The sequence below is a fragment of the Mesoplodon bidens genome, assembly GCF_964165515.1.
Source record: "Mesoplodon bidens genome assembly, chromosome: 14".
Lineage (NCBI taxonomy): Eukaryota > Metazoa > Chordata > Mammalia > Artiodactyla > Ziphiidae > Mesoplodon > Mesoplodon bidens.
The window spans coordinates 80084234-80107660 of record NC_138170.1 but is presented as its reverse complement, the minus strand read 5'-3'; the positions used below and the strand labels follow the sequence as shown (position 1 = coordinate 80107660).

The window sequence follows — 23427 nt, the reverse complement described above, 5'->3', positions numbered from 1 at the left end:
CAGGAAGTGATCGGTGTTGGGAGGGTTAACTTGTAAGATGACTTGAGATGTGGTAGTTCAAAGGCCTTACCAAGAGCTCTTTATAATATGCAGAGTGTTCTCAAAGCAAGATTACATGTCAGAAAGTGAATGAGGCAAATTTCGGGTGATGTCATCAAAGTAGTAACTGCTAATGAGCATTTTCCTCATGGGGATTGCCTGATGCCACACTGACAGGAACGGCCGATTTGCTTTCTGCAAATCTATTTGGATCCTTTACAAGACATTCTGAAAGTTGTGAAAGCATCATGTAAGAAAATGATAGATCAAAGTTTGAATACAACACAGGGATGACAGAAAGGAAAATGTACTCTCTCGTGTGTCATGGGTATTTTGACAAGAGTTTGAAGGACTTTCCTAAGGGGTTCCCACAAGCACACATTTAAATGATTACATTTCCCCCCGAATTAAAAAAAGGAACATAAGGACAATTTAAAACATGTTTTTATTTCCCCAAAGAAGCTTGGGAGAAAATGGTCATTAAATGTGAGACTTAACTCTGGTGTGACATGCCCTGTTCTGGATACGGGGACACTGTGAGCACCAGTCCTTCAGTGGTTTATTTATTTTTTGACAACTGGTGATGATCCAAGACTCAGGCTTCTGCTCGTCCTCTCCCCTACTATCTATCTCTTCTGCATTCCACTGCCCATTAGCATCCTCCCCAGAGGGTGAGAAGCACAAAGAGAAAGAAACTGAAACTCTCGTTGGTCATGTAGATGTTTTTCAGAACTGGTATGGTAAAGAAGAGAGAGAAAAGAGTTGCATTAGTGGCTGGGAAGGAAAAGAAAAAAAAAATCAATCATTGAAAAGATGTCTCAAATGTTGAAATAGCATATATGGATTTACACTAACCATAAAGCCTTGGTTCCACTTGACAAACAGCCAGTGAGTCTGCTACCCATGCATATCTTGGCTAGGTGGGAGCCCCATGAGACTGTCTAAAACACTTCAACGGCCTTGCAGGACATTTGGTCCTGTCCAAAACATCCATAAGACATTTTGTCCAGAAAGACATTTGGTTCACCCCCAAAAAGTCCTTGAAATTTGATCCTATCTAAAATGTCCCATGGGCATATTTGGTTCATGCTAAACAGTCTTGGACAGGACCAAATAGCAAGGACATTTTGGCACAGACTGAATGTCTCCCTGAGCGTTTTGAACAGGACCAAATATAACCTTTTGGTGTGGACTTGATGTTTCCATGGATATTTTAGACAAGACCATATATGACCAAATATCAAGAACCTTTTGCCATCTACCAAATGTTCTTATGGACTTTTTGGAATAGAATACATATTCAAGAATAGAATAGAATACACATTCAATACACTTAGAATACACATTCAAGTGTCAGAATACACATTCAAGGGCAACAGAACTGTCATACCCTTCCCAATGGGCAACAAAAGGGACCAATGTTACCGATTTAACACTACCTATGTAATTAACATCTCCAACAAAAACATAATTTGGTAAATTATTTTCTAACTTGAACAGGCCGTTTCTCACCTTTTCTTTCCTCCCATTTCAAAGTGAACAACTGACTTCCAGTTATTTTGTAAGACAGAAGCGAATAACTGATTCCGTTCTTTAAGACAGAAGTAATGGCACAAAAGCTAAAATGTCTATTAACATTTGAATGGCCACTCCAAGAAGCTGGGTAAAAAGTAATCAGTGTGTTGCTGCAAAACATGATCAAGGAAGATCTAGAATTATGTAATATGAAGCCCAGGTCAGAGCCATAAACAAGAGAGAAAACAAGTCTTGATGGACCATAAAGGTCAAGAACAAGCATGTGACCAGTGCAGGTACAGGGGTCCAAGATTGAAAGGAACCCACACTCTGTTTAATGCTTTGTTGCTTTGTTGTTGCCAGCTTGATTTTTTTTTTTTTTTTGCGGTACGCAGGCCTCTCACTGTTGTGGCCTCTCCCGTTGCGGAGCATAGGCTCCGGACACGCAGGCTCAGCGGCCATAGCTCACGGGCACAGCTGCTCCGCGGCGTGTGGGATCTTCCCGGACCGGGGCCCGAACCCGTGTCCCCTGCATCGGCAGGCGGACTCTCAACCACTGCGCCACCAGGGAAGCCCGAAACTCTTAATAATTTTATATTTGAACCTGTACTTCATAAGTGAAGTCAGATGCAAAAATGGAGCATGCTTTTTGAACCAGAGGTCCCATATTTTTCATTTTGCAATAGGCCCAGCAAATTAAGTAACCAGTTCTGGAGGGGAACATGGTCAAGATGGCTAAGGTGAGTGAGTGCTTCAGAAGACAGACAGTGGCATAAGAAGAGCTTTGTCTACATGCACAAAGGCATCGACCCAAAGTAGGCATTACGATGATTTCTCTGAGACACAGACATAGTGGGTTCCAATAAGCCAGTTTTATTCTAACTTCATTTTTTATGGAAATATTAATCCAAGAAAACCTTCAGTAAAATTTCTAAAAGGGAAAGCATAACACTCCAACCCCTCTAACACAACCATCATTTTTATTTCAAGGCAACGTCTGCTTCAATCTTTCTTTAACCCTGGGGCCCCGATTCTTTCCCTGCTAACACCTTAGGATGCAATTCACAACATGATCCCACGTTCAGCACTGCACTTCTGCAGACACGACTCAGTTTCTCACTGGCTAACTCAATGAAGCACAGCTATCTTCCAGAAGGTTCCGCCTCCACCTCTTGGGCTGGGGGAACAGTGCTGAAGCAGACCCCCTTCACTTCTCTGCAGGAGAGAAAGAGCAGACAGCTGGGTGAGGGTCCAGCCCATTACATGTCCCTTCTGTGCACCTAGAAAGTAACTGGCACACGTGTCTGCTTTTTAAATGTCTATTTTCTCAAATTACGTTTTATTGAGAACATTCTACATGTGACGTTTCTCTCAAAGTGGAAATGGATGAGTGAAATGAAGGGAAGTTAGATTTGTAAAATCACTTAATATATGTCTACTATTATGAAATAAACTAAGTTTGACTTCTCAGCATAGAAGAGTAGAAGTCTGGGGTAGATAATATTGAAAGTTACAGGCTGTGGGAGAGGTTCAAATATGGTGGCAGAATGCAGTGGAACATTTCTCATCTCTGGAGTGCAGGGTTCTGAAAAGCAACCATTCACAATTTATCAACACCTTAAAGTTCCCTGATGAGACTAGCCTGATTTGAAATTCTTAAAATAAGGGGAAATCCACCATGATTTGAGACCCAGGCAGGGAGTGGGGGGACATTGGTACACATCAGTTTCAGGGTTTTGACCAATTTCCTGAGCCTCAGTTTTCCTCATCTGCTAAATAGCCATATAAACACAGATTGATCCTAATTTCTTCACCAAGATTTTGAAATATTTAAGAGATGCTGTCTATGAAAGCACCTGGTGAATTCTAAAATCCTTATATAAGTGAAGAAAAGGGAGACCTCCATTGTGGAATACATCTCATATGCCAGGCTCTATGACTGACACCATAAATATATTATGTCTCTTAATTTTTATCATGACCATGAAGAGTTCAGACTGCTATTTCTTGTTGGAGATGAGAAACAGATTCAGAGGGAAAGTGGACTGGCTAATGTTACCCAGGGAACAGCTGCAGACTCCCCTATACATAGAAGGAAACCAGGAGAAGAGGACCACCCCCTCCCCACTCATGCTCAACTTGCCCGCTCTTTTCCATTCCTGCTCTCCTTATCTGAGAATTTCCCAGCTCTGTATCTGAGTCTCTTTGCTCCCCCCAAATATGTAAGGTGATTTGGGCTGAGAAATGCACTCAAGCTCAGATAGTCCATTTTGGTACAGCTAGACCCTGCCCACCATGTATGAGAAGGCAGAAGAAGAATATAAAGGAATTTGGGGAGCTAGAAGGCAAAGGTGCTGTGATTCAAACTCAAGGCCACCTGATGGTAAAACAAGGATTTCACCTGATTCTCAGTAATGGATGTGGACAGATCTTTTCCTTCAATAGACACATCACCCAATTCAAATCTGCTGGTGGCCAGTTGTCAACAGCAGGTGATGAGCGATATTTTTAGGTGACTTTATAAAACTGGGGCATGGAGCGCTGACGGACTTACAGCAAGAGACACACTGTGAGCCAATCTTTGGTAGTTCCTTAAAATAACAGTGATGATAATAATTTTTTTAAAAAGTCCTTCTGGGCTTAAACCACTGAATGGTTTTACCTTGGGCAAGAGCTCAGTGGTCTCTGCTAGAGAATTTTTTGCAAAATCTTCATCCAAGTAATCAGCCCATTAGGGAGAAGGCTTCCCCAGCTTCGGACGTGAGGCTGCATGATCAGTGCGTGGGGCACACAAGCAGTGTTCCTGTCCTCCTGCTAAAACTCTTTCAAAGCCCAGAGACAGACAGTGAGCAGGTAACTGAAATCACATCTGGTTTCAGGTGACAGCAGTGTCTGGAAAAGATGTTCCCCACGGGGTGTGAAGAAGATGACAGATACAATGACCTTGCTTGCCAGCAGGAGCCAATCTGGGCTCAGAGACCAACAAATCAGTCATTGGTGTATTTTGCCAGAAGGCTGAAATACACTGCCTTGTGCTGCCTCATTCCTTAGGTATGTGCTTGTAGTTAACTCCTGTGGAGTTCTAGAACACCACGCCGCCTTTCAGTGGCTCTGGGACCGCTCAGACCTAAAGGTCGGTCATAACAAATGGATGCACAGTTCAGCGAGTGTCTTCGCTTCCTAAATATCTTGTAATAGTACCTAAAAAAAGGTGGAGACCAAAAAACGTAGTTACTGCTATGCAGTTATTATGAAAGAAATGAATTGAGTTGAAGTGATGTAATCTGATCAAGTGGGTAAGGCTGCAGTGAAAGAGGCTGGGTTTTGGAGACAGTCAGGACTGAGTTCAAATCCCACCTCCGCTGGTCGTCTATGGCCTCCGTGCTCAGTGTTCTTATCTGTATATGGGCGACCAGCTGGTTATTAGGTTGCAATCACTTGTGGCTGGTGGTGCACATATAGCCCTGGAACAAGATGGTATCTGTAAAAACTTACATTGGAGGTGAGTTGGGATGCTATGACAGTGAAAGGGAATGCACTAGTTGGCGTAATACATTAGGCATCTGAAACGTATGGAGAAAACAGGGGTGATAAAGGCAGTGAGATTAGTATACGACTATTGTTAAGCTGTATTTAAGATCTAGAAAAACATAAAGCTAAGACTGAGAGTAATTAAGAGACCAAGTGTGAAAGCCAGAGTGTCTGTAGTAGCATATAAAAAGGCTACCATCCCCTGTAGCAGAAGGGCAAAGAAAGCTGAGGAACAGCCTCACAACTTAGTCATCATGGCAGCTGAGCTACAAAGAAGAGTAAACTCATCGCCAACATGTTTATGCCTGGGTAAAGAGCCTGATTGGAAAGAATAGCACCCAGACACATGGAATGAAGACATATGGGTTGCTGTTCCTAAAATTTTTGAATTCCCAAATTCTCCCAAATTTCTGAGCCTGCTCAAGGGGCCTTCCCTTGCCTATTAACCTAGCCAGATGTTTCTCCCCTGCAAGACACTGGATTTAACACTTAGCAAAAACCCTCGGACATGGTGCAAACTTGTTCCTAGAAGCCTAGAAAAAGTGATACCCAGGGTGAGTGAGGACTAAATGCCAGAATGTCTGTGTTTTACGGGACTCGAAGGCTCAGGAAGTGGGCATGTGGAGGAGATATACAGTGTATGAAAAACCCACTTTATGGGTTTTCCCAGAGGAAACAAGGAATGTGCTGGTGAGAGGGGCATCAACATCACTAAGAAGTTCATTGGCGGTTCTCCTTTTTGGGCAGGATTGACAGTAGTGGAGCACATTATAGAACTAGAGTCACAGATAGCCATGAGGATGATAGAATCTCTATTTAAGCCAGGTGGTGGTACCTAATTGTTGAAATACAGGTAGACACAATCATTGTAATACATGGCAAGATTGTAGCAGCAGGCAAGCAGAGAGCTGTAGAGATAATCATTAGAATGCAGTGTCCCTAGAGTCAAAGTAGTTAGAAAGTCAATTAGGACAATACTCAAATTGTCTCATCAGAAAAAATCAAGGATGAATGATCTGGAGGGTGAAAACAGTTGACTCCATTCAAAAAATAAATTATGATCTCCTACATAGCTTCTGGACCTAAGCCAATTTTAATACCGAGAATCTATTAAATAAGGGAGAGGACGGAATGAAGGATCCTGCAAAGCCATGGAGAATTGCATCGGAGTCATGATGATGACTCTCCTCGTCCTTCCCCAAAGTTGTCAACTCCGAAAACTTTATACGTAGGGAATAGGAAAACCCAACTTGACATTGATATCAGACTCAGGAGTCAACATGGCCCCAGTGTTGGAGTGAGGCCAGGTAAACAGACCAAGTCCTGGCCAATATCCAACCAACTGTGGGTCCACAAGGTCGGCTCCTTTCCCCAGATGTTTCTGCAACTGCTCCTCCTACCAAGCCAAGAAAGCAAATCAAAAACGGTATCACATCCAGGTGAACATTTGTTGAACATTAGTTTCATTCACAAGTATCTAAAGGATGCATAGGCAGTGGTCCCTGGCAAACCCCATTTAATTCATCAATCTCCTGCAGAAAGTAGATGAGTTTTAGAGGAGAACGGACTACCATAAACCCCACCAAGTAGTAATCCCAACTGCAATTTCAATCTCTGTGCCAGACCAAGTATCATCAATACTGCATATTAACATGATTTCAAAGTACATGGTTTGTGTCCATTGATTGTGGCCAATCTTTTCCATCCCTATCAGAAAAGAAGATCAAAAATAGTTTGTGTTACTTCGACTAGACAAAACTATAGGTTCATGCTTGTGCCCCAGGATGATATTAATTTCTTCCCTCCCTCACCTAGTCAAAAATATAGTCTGAAAAGGCTCTGGACTATCTGATACCCCAGAGAATATTACACTAACCCACAACATTGATGAGTCATGCTTATCAGATTAGAGGAGCAAAAAGTGGCTACCTTGTTGAAGCCTTAGTGAGACACATATACAACTGAAGGGGGGAGATAAACCCTACAAAGTGTCAAATCAGTAGAATATTTAGGTGTTCAATGTTCAGGGGCAAACCAGGATTCCATCTAGATTGGTTTCCTGTGGCTTCCATAACAAATTACCATTAAAATAACTGAAATTTATTTTCTTACACACAGTTCTGGAGGTTAGAAGTACAAAATTGAAGTGTTGACAAGGGCAAATTTCCTTCAAGGCTCTAGGGGAGTTTTCATCCCTTTCTTCCTCCACTTCTGGGGGCTCCAGACATTCCTTGGGTTGTGACTCCTTCCCTCCAATCTTAGCCTTCGTGATCACCTTGACTCCTACCCTCGTATCTACCAAATCTCCCCTCGGTCTCTTGTGAGAACACTTGCCATTGGATATAGGGCACACCCTGATAATCCAGGATGACACTCAGTCTCTGGTACAGCACCACTCCTTCAGCAGACCAGCTGGTCTCTTGGTGGCACATCCCACACTGCACGTGCCTGCATTTCATTCTGAGAGAAATTGAGAGATACATTAGATATTATTGCACACGGGTTCTTGGACAGCAACACTGTCTGAAGGTTTATGGGGTGTTGGATCCACTGGCATGGGATCCTACATAAAGTTGCAAAAAACCAGTGGGCCCTCTGATGAGCAACGCTGGTGACGGCCTGGACCAATGACCACAGAACTGATCATAAATATGACACCACCCAGAAGAAGCTGCTGGCCTGAAAGAGCATTGGAACAGCAAGAGCACAGCTGAAGCACCAGCTCAGAGACTGGTGGAGGATGGGATGCCATCCTCCAGGAAGCAGTAAATGCACTGAATCGGAGTCTCTAGGTGGTGTTGTGTTCCTAGTAGGAAAAAAAAACTTGGTTCCAGGAGCAACATGGTAGAAGCCAAAGTGGCAACTCCTTAAGAATTCTGAGAGAAATATTTCCGGCCGTTATTCTATGCCATCTTTACCATCAATTATGCATGATTATTAAAATAGTCATTTTGAGATGTTTACAGGCTCAAAAATTACCCCTGCCCCAATACTCCTTTCTAGATAGCTATTCAAGGAAGCATTTTACCTAAAAAGAGGGATGGCATCAACAAAGGTGGGATCCATTAAACTAAGAATTCAATCCAAGAAAGCCAAGGGGGGGTCTCCAGGGTGACAGTGAGAAGAGATCCCAGGCTCAGCAAGCTGCCAGTCTGAACAGAAGCCTCTGGAAGAAATGTCTTCAGGTAGATGAAATCTTTATATTACTGGATATATCCAACTACATTATGGGGAGATTTTCTTCCTGGGGAAGATTTGGGGGTTGAATTAGCAATAATAAATAGAAAAGAGATAAGACAATTTTAGGAAAAACAAAGCTGTGCAAGGAAATTCATTGAAGTGTAGTATATCACTCCACTGTGAATAGCTTTTACAGTCATAATAAGGTAAATGCTAAATTTTTATCCAGTTAAAATTATAATATGGGTAGTTGGGAAGGACGATGGGCCAAGAAGTGTGCAAGAATAGGGCAGGGAAGGGCATTGGAAAGAGAGGTAAATTCTCATCTTCGAGGGCCTGCTTTTTAATAAGTGTGATTTGGCAGAAGGATATCAGCTCACATGCTTATCAGAAAAGAAAAAAAAAACCTCTATTGTATTTGCTTCAGAGATATAGTTGAAGATTGGTCTCCTTTTACGTCCATGTCACCTTTCTGAACAACTATTAGGTAAATTTCCCTCTGGTCATTTTACTGAGAAATGTTATAGTTCCCTTGAGAAAAACATACTTTTTTGTTTTTACATTCTTCCCTAGGAACACATGAACCTTACACTAATCCGTTTTGACTCTTTTGCTTTGAATGCTAATAAATGCAGGGGATACTTTGCATTACATTTTTATCGCGTGCACAGAATATTACGACATTCATCTTGCATATTAACTCGCTGCTTGGTTCATTGTATTTTCTGACCTTCATTTTTCTTTTCTTCATTATGTCTTCATTGAAAAATTCTCATAAGGGTTCTATTTCTTCAAATTGCCATAAATTATTTTGTTTTGGAAGGAAGGAAGGTTAAAAACAAATAGACATGCAGATAAATGTAACTTTGAGCACATCCGTACATTTTGGGTGCGTTTTGCACAATCTCTCTGCTTGTTTATACGTTGCTGTCACTGCATCGTCCCACTGGAGCATAAATTTACAAACATCGTGCAAATGCATTATTTGTAATAAAACTGACTAATGAGCATTAAAAGCCAATTATTTCTATACATCTGCTGGCTATGGCTGGCAATAATCGTGCATCATTCAGATTTATGGCTATGTGTTTGCCTTAGCACAATTTTACTCACTCATTAACTCATGGATCACAATTTGCATCCTGGGAGCCAGCATTCCCCAAACTGCCTCAGACTTATAAATCAAATGCTAGAGAACTTGGAATTATGACAATATAGGCTTCCTTTGCAAATTGCTTCTTCATGCCAATGTCTACTGGATAGTCAGAGATGGGACCAGACAAAACCCCCCATAAAACACATTGAGAGCAGTTGATCTTCTATTGATGAATGACTTTACTATTTTTTACAACAACATGCTATGCATTTTGGTGTTACTTTTTGACTTGTCAGCTCACTTCTTTGTAGTCTAACCTCTGGAGATAGGAGATAGAGTAGAAGGAAGAAGTGGGCTTAAGTCTTGTTTCCAGTCCTTATGTGTTGCGAAATTTGAGGCAAGTCACTTAGTGGTTCTGAATCCATACCTACAAACACTTTCTTTTTTTAATAGCAAAGGTGCAGTATTATTAGAAGTGAGCATTTTGATGAATGGTATACTGGTATTTGAAGGAAATGTTCCTACCTACAGTAGGAATGAGCTTACTGGGGAAAGGACCAGTGAGTGACTCCCACCTGGACCGCTGAACTTGAAAGCAGGGAGGCTGGAGGTTGCTGCCGCCTCCACTACATAGCCTTTCCCCCAAGTGCCTCATCTCCATGCTGAACAAAAAGGCCTTTTTGGCCCCCAGACACCTCTACCCAGGTGAGACTGGGCCTGCTTCCTTCCCTCCGACCCCACTGCCCTCTTACGCTCACCCAGCCCTGATATCAGCAAGTCCGGCTGTGGAAAGGACCTCACACAGTAGAACATTGTCAGTAAGAAGTCCACTAGGGGCAGCAGCGAATTAGAAGCACTGTGCAAGGAGGAGTGCATTTTCACAGGCTTATAGAAACAAGTATAGATTCTTTCAAATACACAGAAGAAAGGATGGGAAGAGAAAACATTTTGTAAAAAATTTTATTGAAGTACAGTTGATTTACAACATTGTGTTAATTTCTGCTGTACAGCAAAGTGATTTAGTTATACATATATATATATTCTTTTTCACTATGGTTTATCACAGGATATTGAGTATAGCTCCCTATGCCATATAGTAGGACCTTTTGGTTTATCCCTTCTATACATAATAGTGTGCACTGCTAACCCCAAACTCCCAATCCATCCCTCTCCCACCCACCTCCACCATAGCAACCGCAAGTCTGTTCTCTATGTCTGTGAGTCTGTTTTGTAGATAAGTTCATTTGTGGCATATTTTAGATGCCACATATAAATGATATCATGTGATATTTGCTTTTCTCTGTCTGACTTACTTCACTTAGTATGATAGTCTCTAGGTCCATCCGTGTTGCTGCAAATGACATTATTTCATTCTTTTTTATGGCTGAGTAGTATTTCATTGTGTGTGTATGTATATAAATATACATACATATATATATAACATCTTCTTCATCCATTCACCTGACGATGGACACTTAGGTTGTTTCCATGTCTTGGCTATTTTAAATAGTGCTGTTATGAACATAGGGGTGCATGTATCTTTTCGAATTATAGTTTTGTCTGGATATATGCCCAGGAGTGGGATTGCTGGATCATATGGCAACTCAATTTTTAGCTTTTTGAAGACCCTTCATACTGTTTCCCACAGTGGCTGCACCAATTTACACTCCCACCAACAGTGTAGGAGGGTTCCCTTGAGGAGAAAACATTTTTGATATTCAGAAGACCATATCGAGGGGATGGAAGGGGAAAAAAATCCAGCCTTGCAGTAAAGCAGCACAAGATAAAGTTCTGCCAGGTACTAGACTTGAAGTTAGGGATGGTGCTTATAGCACAGTTTAAGATGTGAGAGAAAAATCAGGGCTGCACCCAAGTGGACAATAAAAAAGATGAAAGTGAACGCACATCCCCGTCTGCTGGCAAACAGCAGACATGTACAGATCTCACTTCATAGAGGAAAAACTAAAAGACAGCAACAGAAAACAACAATATGGGCTGCAAGAAAAGATTCTGACGTATAAAAAGGTAAGTCATAGCCATAAAGGTTCAGAGCAAAGGCACATTTATGAAAATAATTCAATACAAATGGCAGGAAAATAAATAGACTGCATCTGCTTTCTGCTCTTAGCATGTAAGTAAATATTAGTGCTATGAAGTGGGATGGAATTTGTGCTGGTCCAGTGGCAGATGAGGTTTGTTTTTATTTTTTTTAATTTATTTATTTTTGTCTGCATTGGGTCTTCTTTGCTGCGTGCGGGCTTTCTCTAGTTGTGGTAAGCAGGGGCTACTCTTAGTTGCGGTGCACAGGCTTCTCATTGCGGTGGCTTCTTCTGTTGCAGAGCATGGCCTCTAGGCACATGGGGTTCAGTAGTTGTAGCACACGGTCTCAGTAGTTGTGGCACACGGGCTCTAGAGCACAGGCTCAGTAGTTGTGGCACACGGGCTCTAGAGCACAGGCTCAGTAGTTGTGGCACACGGGCTCTATAGCACAGGCTCAGTAGTTGCGGCGCACGGACTTAGTTGCTCCACAGCATGTGGGATCTTCCTGGGCCAGGGCTTGAACTCATGTCCCCTGCATTGGCAGGTGGATTCTTAACCACTGTGCCACCAGGGAAACCCCAGCAGATAAGGTTTTAAAGGAGCTGGTAGAGTTAGAGGAAAAATGCATTTAAACCAAAATACAATTATACCAAATACTAAAATAGGGAATAGAGGCAGTAAAAAGCTGAATCAATACTTGTGGAATCAATGATGTAGTACAAGGGTTGGCAAATAATGGTCCAAAAGGTAAATTGGGCCTACCCCTGCTTTAGTATTACCCTTGAGCTAAGAATGATTTTTACGTTTTTAAATAGTTAAGAAAAGAAAAATCCAAGAAGAATAAAATTTTATGATCCATGAAACATTTGAAGTTCTAACTTCAACGTCATAGGTAAAGTTTTGTTAGCACACAGGCACCTCTTTCCCATTCATTTACATATAATCTATGGCTGCTTTCCTGGTATAGAGGCAGTGTTTGGGCAGAAATCCAGTAGCTCACAAAACCTAAAATATCTACTATGTGGTCCTTTCTAGAGAAAATTTGCCAACGTCTGATGTAGAGGACTAGTTAACAAGAGAAACCCGGGTCACTAGAGGAAAAGGAAAAATTATTAAAATTATGGGAGAGAAGAGAAAGCTGAGAAAGATTTTTGACCTGATCAATTGAAAGACGAAATTGTTCCCAACATAGAAGGGGAAGGCTCTGAAAGGGTCTGGTTCACTGAGCAACCAGGCTCAGGATCTTAACTTTTTCCTATCTATAACTTAGCCCTAGCTGTACATTGACATCACGTAGGAGGCTTTAAAAAAATATTTTGATCCTTGGCATCCACCACCAGATATTCTGACTTAATTGGTTAGGAGAATGGGTTGGGTATTGTTTTGAAGCTCCACGAGTGATTATATGAACAGCCACGTAGAAGTACTAGGTTAGAGTATAGGGAAGCTTGTAGGTGGACATAATTGGCTCCATTGGTGGCAGAGAGGAAAAAAATAGAGAAGCAAGAATTATACTGAAAGTGAAGTCAGGATTTTCCAGCAGGCTTAGCACACTGACTGGTATATACTTAGGTGTTCAGTTAATGTCTATAGAAGGAACAACAAATAAATACATTAATTGTGTGTTAGGAGCTAATTTTTTCACAATGTTCCCTTCTCCCAAAATGGCCAAAAGAGAATGCAGGAAGGTTTTGCATAGGGCATCGTTGTTAATCCTCACAATGCCCATCTAGTGTCCTGCATGTTTTTAGTGCTCAGTAAACATGTGTCTTCATTCTGCTCTCTCATGCAAGCAGAGATAAGAGTATGTAACTACTGGAAGTTACTTTTATGCTGAATAAGTTGCTGTGTAACCAACTGCCACTCATTCAGTGGCTGAACACAAAACAGACAACTTACCTCACAGTTTCCGTGGGTCAGAAGTCCAAAGACAACTTAACTGGTTCTCTGCTTAGGCCATTAAGGTGTTGACCAGTGCCAGGATCTCATCTGAGGCTCATAGTTCTCCCCCAAGCTCACTGGTTATTGAAAGAACTCAGCTCCTTGTGGTTGTGGGACTGAGGCCCTCGGCTCCTAAAGGTCACTCATCATTCCCTGCTGCACAGCTACTTCTACAACAAGCTAGTTTGCCTCTTCAGACCAATGGAAGAGAGTGTCTGCTGCTGCCTTTAGACCCTTTTAAAAGGCTCACCAGATTAGGTGAGACCCACTTGGGATATCAGTTGATGTCAGTCAACTGATTAGGGGCTTTAATTACATCTTCAACATCTCTTTACTGTTACCATATAATGTAACCTAACTATAGGAATGATACTCCCATATACACTTCCCACACTTGAGGAGAGGGGAACATACAAGGGTACAGGTCATTGGGGGTCATGTTAAAATTCTATCTACCACATGGGCTCTTCCCTCATCATGTAGCCCCTTAGGCTTACATGCATCCAGAGACCCACTGACCCCCCAGAAGAGCCCCACAAATAGTGGAGGGAGGGAGAGCAGTGTCAGTGACCTGCCCAGGACGTGAGCAGATCTAGTCAGCTTTGTGACCACAAATCACGTCAAGTATATTTGCTTTTCCTATTGGGAGACAATTCTCCACTGGGTTCTCTGATTTCAGCAAGCATTGCAAGCAGAAGCACTAACAATTTTGTTTCAGTCCATCTTGTCAACAGCCTTGGAGATAGTGTCACCCTTTGGAACAGAAAACAGGTTTGTTTACTGTCCAGTAAAATAAAGATCATGTCTCTCTCCAGGGCAAAAGTTGCACAAGTTTGCTTGCTGTCGAATAGAAGGATTTCCATTGCCCTGAAGCTTGGGATTCGTCATCTGTGATGCAAACCTACTGTGTGTACAGTGACCCCTTGGGCCCGCTTCTGTGTTGGCTCCATGAAGACTGGGGAACAAGGAGAACCAGTGTGACCATGAAGTTCGTGCTGCTCACTGGGTTGTAAATAATGAAGTCCGAGTATAAACCCTCAGACCATTCATGGTTCTTAGCTGCGCTGCTTCTCACCAATATGCCTCTGTATGAGTGATTTTTCCCAACTGAGTTTCCTTAGCATCTTATCCTCTGGTTCTTCCAAATCACCATCGGACACCACTTCTTCCTTGGAAAGTCTCATGACTCATCCTCTCTCTCCCCTAGAAAAAGTCCATCACGCTTTCCTCTTTTCACCTTTTAATTTACACTTATTTACCACGAATGCCAGATTTAAAGGCCAAATATCTTCCTCAAAAAATATCCATTTGAAAATAGGGGGTTGTATGCTATCTGATTCCATATAAAGTCTATGACAGGGGCCTCCCCCCCTAATATTTTGTTTTTCAAATCAGAGTAGTATTTGGAGAAGAGACTTTAGCATGAAGCAACCTCAGTAAATGTTAGTATTGGATCCTCCTAGAAGTCACCGAATGGAATTATTAACAAATGGGGCAAAGAAACTTAATGTAGGTGTAGTTATTCCTCTGGGTAAAGGGGAATTATGACCTCTTAAGTTCCTTCCTGGCATGTGGTCACCAACAAGGCTTAAAAAAAAATCACTTTCAAAAAGCACTAGAGAAACAGATTCATGCTGAGAAGCTCATGAAGAGTGAATGGAACTTGTGGCTTAAGAGAAACTTTCCAGTGACAACATCGTACAAGGATCTGAGAAGAGCTGCTTCTCACACAGATGGAAATACAGATGCCGAGTGTTAGATGATTCAAAGACCAGTTCTCCTGACAAGGGGTTACTGACACTGGGGGGCCCTGTGGGGAGTCTGAATATACTTGCATCATGAAATGAGAATAGAAAGATTTAGCATCGTTTATAAATTATATAATTTGCAATGGACACCTAATTTGAAATTTAAATATTTTATGAAGTTTTGGCCAACTTAGCTACTTACATATTGTGTGTGATTGTGTGTGTGTGTGTGTGTGTGTGTGCACAACCCTATTTTGGACTTTCTAATTGGGAAGATGGGGCTCTCATTACAACCACAGCTATTTTGTATTTGGTCGTAAATGGTGAACATTCTAGGTACCATGACCATGACTGACAGTCTCTTCTGAATGAACTGAGGTTAGGAACCATTGCGTCCTCAGCATTATGCACGGTGTCTGACACATGGTAAACATAAAAATTCATGTTGCAGGGGAAAATCCTCACCTGAAGTGTCAATTTCCTTCTCTGTAAAATAAGGTGATTTGACTCACTCATTTCCGCTGTCCTTCTGGGTTCAGATACTTCAAGACCCCCTCCCGCAGTGGCTGCTGGGATCAGATGCTGTAATTGCCTTCACGTTTATGCGAAGGCTCGGTTAAAGTTTCCTCTCTGAGGCCTGATCAAGACAGCCTTACCAGGGCTGAATGGCACCTTTGTGACAGTCCCCCTCTCGCATGCGATGGGGCCAGGTCTGTGGGAAGAGGGGAAGCTCGTGCTTTATGGCATGTTTTGCTAATGTGAGCATCAAAGGCTTTCCAGGTGTTAATGGTGGCAATGGTGCAGAAAGCCCAGAGTGACATAACTTGGTTCTGGTCCATGTTGGTGTAGTTGTCTTTCTTGGCTCAGCTAACTCTTCATTTCCTTTCACCTTTTGGTTGGAATGGATCTGGTGAGCTGAGGCAAAGTTTCCTAAGGATTAGCATGTAAACTTGATCTTCCTGAACCCAGATCCCAGGGTTGGGAGTCAGCTGGCTGAGGCCGGGAAGGGAGCTGGGGCCCATTCCCTCTGTGAAATCCACCTCTCTCTGCTCAAAAGATGCCAGAGAAGGAAACATGCTCACAGGGTCCCTTAATTAAGAACCCGAGCCCATCTTTCCTCTGCCACATCGATGAACGCCATTGCCTCACCCTGCCTGTACAGGAGTTAAACGTTTTATTCTACCTTGTTCATGAAATTCTCAGTTTAAATAGCTCGACCTGGCTGCCTATGGTGCCTGGAGGCTTGGGGACAGCCCTTCCCAATTATCACCTCCAGAATAAACCTATTCAGGTCTCTGCAAAAACAAATGACATCACCAACAATAACCTTGTCATCACGTGCCATTGACTTCTTTGGGAGGATTTCTACCTGAAACGTGTTCCCTGTAATTCCAAACAGTCCAGGGAGGTGGGCAGTGAAGGGGTTCATGTTTGCACTGGCCAATCAGGAGCATGGGGACCCGAGGAAGTGAAGCAGTTTTCTCAGGATGACGAAGTGCCTCGAGCCTGCTTGACCGGGGTCCTGACTCTGATTCTCAGCAGGAAGAGCACCTTAAGAAAACCACTTCACTCAGGGTGACCCCAGAACCGATCTTCCTTCCATGGCCGCAGAGCTGGTGTGTGTGCCCTGGGAAAAAGAGCAAGGTATGTGGAGTGACTTCATGCTGCATTCATATCCTGGTTCTGTAGTTTACTGTGTTTTTTAACAGCTCTATATCCTTTGACAAATGTATTTATTTATAAAATGGTAATCATCTCATGGGGTTTCTGGAAGATATAAATGCCTAAATATAAGTAAAGTATTTAAGTTGCCAACAAACATGAGTTCCTCTCTCCTTTTCTTTAAAAGATAAAACTTCGGGCTTCCCTGATGGCGCAGTGGTTGAGAATCTGCCTGCCGATGCAGGGGACACGGGTTCGAGCCCTGGTCTGGGAAGATTCCACATGCCGCGGAGCAACTAGGCCCGTGAGCCACAACTGCTGAGCCTGCGCGTCTGGAGCCTGTGCTCCGTAACAAGAGAGGCTGCGATAGTGAGAGGCCCGCGCACCACGATGAAGAATGGCCTCCGCTCGCCGCAACTAGAGAAAGCCCTCACACAGAAACGAAGACCCAACACAGCAAAAATAAATAAATAAGTTAATAAACTCCAACCCCCAACATCTTCTAAAAAAAAAAAAGAAAAGAAAAAAGAAACCATCAAAATGAAAATAAAAAAGATACACCCTCTCACCATCAGGAATTTTCCTTGCAGGTCTCCCGAATGGCAGAGCTACAGAAAGACATGTGAAAAAGAATAGATTAAAATATGAGGCCAAACATTATCACATCATTACAGGGGTTTCATGGAGGGAGGACTAAACAATTTGGAATTTTCAGCCCAATCACCCCCCACGTTGGATGGGCCCCTCTTGACAGATGTCAGCTTCCCTATGACTGTCAGTCCTGCTGTGCCAGGTACAGTGTCACTCATCTGAGAGCAGGACCTCAGACACCAGTAAACTCACTGGTTGTTGCTCTAAAACTCTCTAAACAAAATGGTCGATGACAAGGGGACCCAAGGACAAGTTTCTATTCTTCCACATTCCAATGCAAGCTGGGACTCAGACTCCCAGAAACTTCTTCTGCACTGAGGGGGCCCCAGTTCCCAGCTTTGACTCTTTTTATTTCCTCACCCTCTGAACAGAATACCTGCCCTGGTTAATCATGTTCCCTGGACTCACTGTAAAGCTACAGTGTTGAAGATACCAGTTTATTTTGAAGCAAACATTTCCAACTGAAGAAGTCAGATTCTGTCTGAAATAAGTCAGACAGAGAAAGACAAATACTGTATGTTATCACTTACCTGTGGAATCTAAAAAAATACAGCAAACGAGTCAATATAACAATAAAGAAGCAGACTCAAACAGATATTGAGAACAAACTAGTGGTCACCAGGAGGGAGAGGGTGGGGAACTGTGGGGTGGGAGAGGGGAGGTATAAACTGTTGGGTGTAGGACAGGCTCAAGGATGTATTGTAGGACACGGAATATAGCCAATATTTTGTAATAACTGTAAATGGAAATTAACCTTTAAAAATTATAAAATAACATATAGGCTAGATAAACAACAAGGACCTACTGTATAGCACAGGGAACTATATTCAATATCTGTGATAAACCATAATGGAAAAGAATATAAAAAAGAGTATATATATCTATTATATAACTGAATCACTTTGCAGTACATCAGAAATAAACACAACATTGTAAATCAACTGTACTTCGATAAAATTTTAAAAATTGTAAAAATAAATGAACAAACAAACATCTCCAGCTGAGGTATAAGGAGCATACTCACTTCATAGATGGAAGTCACTGGGGTAAGGTTTTCAGAATCTAAGGCCAGAGAGATAGAGAAACAACAGAAGAACTTCTTTGTAGCAACGTTTCTGAATTTTTATTTATTTATTTTTTTGCAGTACGCGGGCCTCTCACTGTTGTGCCCTCTCCCGTTGCGGAGCACAGGCTCCGGACACGCAGGCTCAGCGGCCATGGCTCACGGGCCCAGCCGCTCCACGGCATGTGGGATCCTCCCGGACCGGGGCACGAACCCATGTCCCCTGCATCGGCAGGCGGACTCTCAACCACTGCGCCACCAGGGAAGCCCAATGTTTTTGAATTTTTTCAAACGTTTGCTGATCAGCTGAACTTCAAGCGGCTGAAGTTCAGCTAATCACACAGATGCCTCTTTCATCTTCATTTTCTTAAGCTCAGGAGTCAGTGTTAACACATGTTTCTGATTCGGCCTGACTTCGTTCCTCAGCATGTTGTTTTGTCTAAGTTATTTAATATTGAAAAAAATCCTCCAGTATCGTGAGTCTTTTTTGGAGAAAGAAGAGACAGAACGAAATACATGATTTGCAAGGCCCAGTGCAAATGTGCAGCCTTTATTCAAAAGCTGTTAAGAATTTCAAAAGGGTGACAAAAGATAATTAAACCAAGCCTGGGGCCTTTCTAAGGGCAGGATCTTATAAGACTGGACAGGTCACAGGCCCAGGAATCCACCCTAAAGAGACATTTCAAAGAGCTCAAGTGCAATTGTTGAAGACCTTCAGACTGGGCATCTTCCCCAGATTCTTTAAAATATGAATTCAGAACGGACGGTACAGGGATCTCTAAATGCAGTGGAGTCAACTGATGGGAGGCGTCCCTTGCATGTGCATCCGTTCACTTCTCACAGTCTACTGAGGGTTTACTGGGTACCATGCATGCTGCTTGAGGCTGGGGATGCAAAGATCTGTAAAGATAGACCCTGCTTTTTATTTCTATTTCTCCAGCATGGCAGAGAGTCTTCTATATACAAGACAGCTCATGAAAGGTCATTTAACTAAATATATGGCTGGGTTGAGGAACTCGCATGGATAGAGGCAGACCATTAGATAGTACATGGTCCAGGGCGACAACTGCTCTGGTCAAGGCATCTGTGGAAGAAAAGTTATCCTCGTCCCTTGACTACATCATGATGGCTTCGCAATCTCAGGCACACCCGCAGCCTTGACTCTCCTCCAGCTGCTGATTCCACAGGCATAGGAGTTCCCAGGCTCTGGCTTGGATACCTCCACAGTGACACGAAGATGGCACAAGCAATACTGCCCCAGGAACATGCTGGAAGGAGGAGGCAGCACGCTCGGATCTGCTGACATGACACACTCCTCAACCCACGGCAGGCAGAGCCGCTGCCTTCCTAGAGAGACAAAAGCCGTTCCTCTCCTAGATACATCCCAACCCTTCATCCCAGTGAGTAGGTTCCTGTACGTTTTACCCTAAGGTGGCGGTGGTGGAGGTGCTGGCTTACACTCAATCAACAGCATCATGTATGGAAGAGATACAGCCAAGCCTGAGTTCCAACAGCTCCTCGTCTGCACAGGTGACAAACCCCAGGTGAGTCAGGGAGGTTTCGGAGCATCTTCTGTGTGCAGGCGGTGACTCTACCGTGGTGCTTTGATTCTCTGATTGGTGCTTCTCTCTCAGCTTGACTGATGAGGAAACTGAGGCCAAGAGAAATCAGATGCCCTTCCCAAGTGGGCGCTCAACTCAAGGTGCCGGGGCCCCACCTCTTTTCATACCGCACATGACTGGGGCCTCTGTACCCTTGTCTACAAAGTGAAAAGCAAACCTCTCTGCTAGTTATGTCAAGGGTTGTTGAATGTCCGATAAGGGGATGGATTAAAACTACCTCGAAAGCTACGAAGCATTGCGGTGATTATGTAAATGACTATGATTATTTTTCAGCAAATAGAAATACACATTTTATATAAATAGCTTTATGAGAAGAACATGATATATGTATTGCTTTGTATTCTTCACCAAGTCTTAAGGCAATTATTTTGATTTTTATTACCGGATTATAAAAATCACATATGCTTATTGTAGAAAATACAAGCGATATAGACTAAAAATAAGGGAAAATATACCTATAATCCCAGACCCTAGTGGTAAATATTTATAGCCTGTGTTTTCTACGTGTGAGGGCCCATAAAATGTTTTGTTGAGAGAAGATTATATAATGCAGGCGTACACACACCATTTACATCTTACTCTGAAAATTTAACATTCATTCCTTCATTGAACATGCCGAAGTTTCTACTGTTTCAGGCATATGCTAGGTCCTGGGGGGAAAAAGATGAGCGACACAGAGAGCAAAACTTAGCAAGGCAGGTAGAACCAGACAGAGCAATCACAAAAATGAATGTAATCGGGCTTCCCTGGTTGGCGCAGTGGTTGGGAGTCCGCCTGCCGATGCAGGGGACGCGGGTTCGTGCCCTGGTCCGGGAAGATCCCACATGCCGCGGAGCAGCTGGGCTCGTGAGCCATGGCCGCTGAGCCTGCACGTCCGGAGCCTGTGCTCCACAACGGGAGAGGCCACAACAGTGAGAGGCCCGTGTACCGCAAAAAAAAAAAAAAGAACCTGATCAAAGCTCTTGAGGGTGTTGGAAGGAAGAATACGTGAAATGAAAACAGAGGACAAATAGGAGTTAGTAGAATAAAGGGGGCTTGGTTGGGAGAGAAGCAGCCTATAAGTAGGACCAGGAAAGAGCACAGTGCACAGTAGGTACACAGAACAAAAATAAGATCACTATGGCCACAGCTAAAAGAACAAATGATATGAGCTATAATGTATGAAATTGCCCACATCGCTGAAACTTTCTGCGAAATATCATTTTGAAGGTCTGGTGTATTTTGAAGGTCTCCACTGTAAAATTTTAAAACATTAGGTTGCAGGTTGCAGACAATCTGTCTCACCTCTGGCTTGCAAGCTGGGAAGCTTTCTTTACCTGGAGCAAGATTTGGCCCAAGATTCTAAGGAGCTTTGTTATCCTTGGCATCAGGTATCCATCCCAGAGAAATCAGAAAATGCTGCCTAAAACGATTGTGTTAAAGTATATTTTTACTCTATTCTTTGATCTATCTGCACGTGTCTCTGGCTCTTCCGCATCTTTCCGAGGCTCCTTAAAAAATCTCAACGTTAAAGGATTTGTCTATATTTCCTCATGATGTGGAGCTTTGAATCCATGCAGCCTGTAGATCCAGGCTGGGCCTGAAAGCAAGGTCATGATTCATCCCCTCCTCTGCCTTAGAAGATTCTGTCTTAGGCTTTTAAAGGAAGATAAGATGGTGGTGAGGACTTTGGTGTGAGGACTACAAGTGTTTGGGGCATCACTTTACCTCTCTGGGTCTCAGTTTCCTCACTGGTAAAAGAGGGTGAATGGAGGTGGTGAGGATTAACGTAAAATGGCTGAGGACGTGGCAGGCCTGGCACTGGAGGGCTACCCTATAAGAGGGCACTGTTGTGACAAAGCCCCAGACTTGCCGTCTGCAGGGAAAGGCCTCAGGGGAGGAAACCGCAGGGCCTACTCTGTGGATGGGCATTTCCTGACAGGACTGGTCTAACAATGCTTCATTGATGGGCTCCTTTTGTACTCTGTGCTTTCGGTGGGGACTGGGTCTGTATATCAGGGTAACTGGTGTTTTCATTCTGTGTATACATCCTAACAGGATTTCACATTTTATAGGAAAGGCCCCAATAAACGATGAATTAGTACCCCATAATATAGGACTTTTAAAATCCATTTATTATTCAACAACGAAGCCTAAGAAGCTTATGTTGTTTTTGTAGATCACGACACACTTGGAATCAATTAATTTATTTATCTGTGTTCAAAGCAGCCCCTTATCTCATCATCTGCAGTGTGTCTGAACTGGGGTGGTCACAGCTACAAGGCAAAGGGGTGAGGGAAGGGATCTCACTTATGTGGACAGCTTACTAAATGGCAAATGCTCTTACTTTGAAATTCTCCCTATCATGATTTGAGACAAGTGCTAGGGTCTGCATTTTATAGAAAAGGAAATTGACACTCAGATTCCTAGGTGGAACTGACAAGGTTGCTTGGCCAGGAGATGTTGGAGCTGAGCCCTAAAGACAGGTACATTTGGTTCCAAAGTCTCTGCTATCTCAGCTCACCTATATGCTGTCTCCAAAGATGAGTGAAAAGTGTCCCCTGTCATCAATTATGCTGAACTTAAGAGAATCTGAATGAGGCCATAAACAGCCCAAGTTTCCTACAGTTTTGAGTCCTTATGCTGAAAGATGGAGGGGAATGGCATGGGCTTGGCTGACTCCTGGAAGGGTCCATTCTCTGCATGGCAAACCAGTATGAGCAAGGGGAGCATGGGTGGTCAGGGGAGGCTGCAGAGCTGCTCTCTAGGAAGGATGCTGGCATGGAGAGGTGGGCAGATTCCAAAACCTCAATCAACCTAAATCCTGTCAACAAGGTGCTCACAATGGGTACAGACCCAGAGGTCCATCAATTCAAAAGTTTGAACGTAAGTTTCAATCCTGTTCAATCTCTCTGTCCATTTTTTAATTCAATTGTTATTATTATTACTTGCTATTGAGTTGTAGGAGTTCCTTATATATTTTGGATATTAACCCCTTATCAGATGTATGGTTTACAAATATACTCTCCCGTTCCATGTTTCCCATCCACTATGTTGATATTTTCCTTTGCTGTGCAGAAGCTTCTTAGTGTAATGTAGTCTGATATATTCACTTTTCTTGCTTGTACTTTTGGTGTCATATCCAAGAATCATTGCCTAGACTAATGTCTTGAAGCTTTTCCCCTGTTTTTGTCTAGGAGTTTTACAGTTTCAGGTCTTATGTTTAAATCTTTAACTCATTTGAGTTGATATTCATGTAAGATAATGGTCCAATTTCAGGAGAAATCCAAATGGCCAACACGTATATGAAAAGATGTTCAACATCACTAATCATCAGATAATAATCAACAATGAAATATT

The 23427-nt window shown here is 42.8% G+C and overlaps 1 protein-coding gene across 1 annotated transcript in view; it reads right to left on the bottom strand.

The window, feature by feature from the left end:
* Nucleotides 1-740: 740 nt before the first annotated feature.
* The window catches only part of LOC308627991 (uncharacterized protein), a 122046-nt gene continuing 99359 nt past the window's right edge, over nucleotides 741-23427 (bottom strand). The window contains exon 5 of the mRNA XM_081254558.1: nucleotides 741-771. The gene's annotated coding sequence lies outside the window, so the exon portion shown is untranslated. The remainder of the gene's footprint in view (nucleotides 772-23427) is intronic.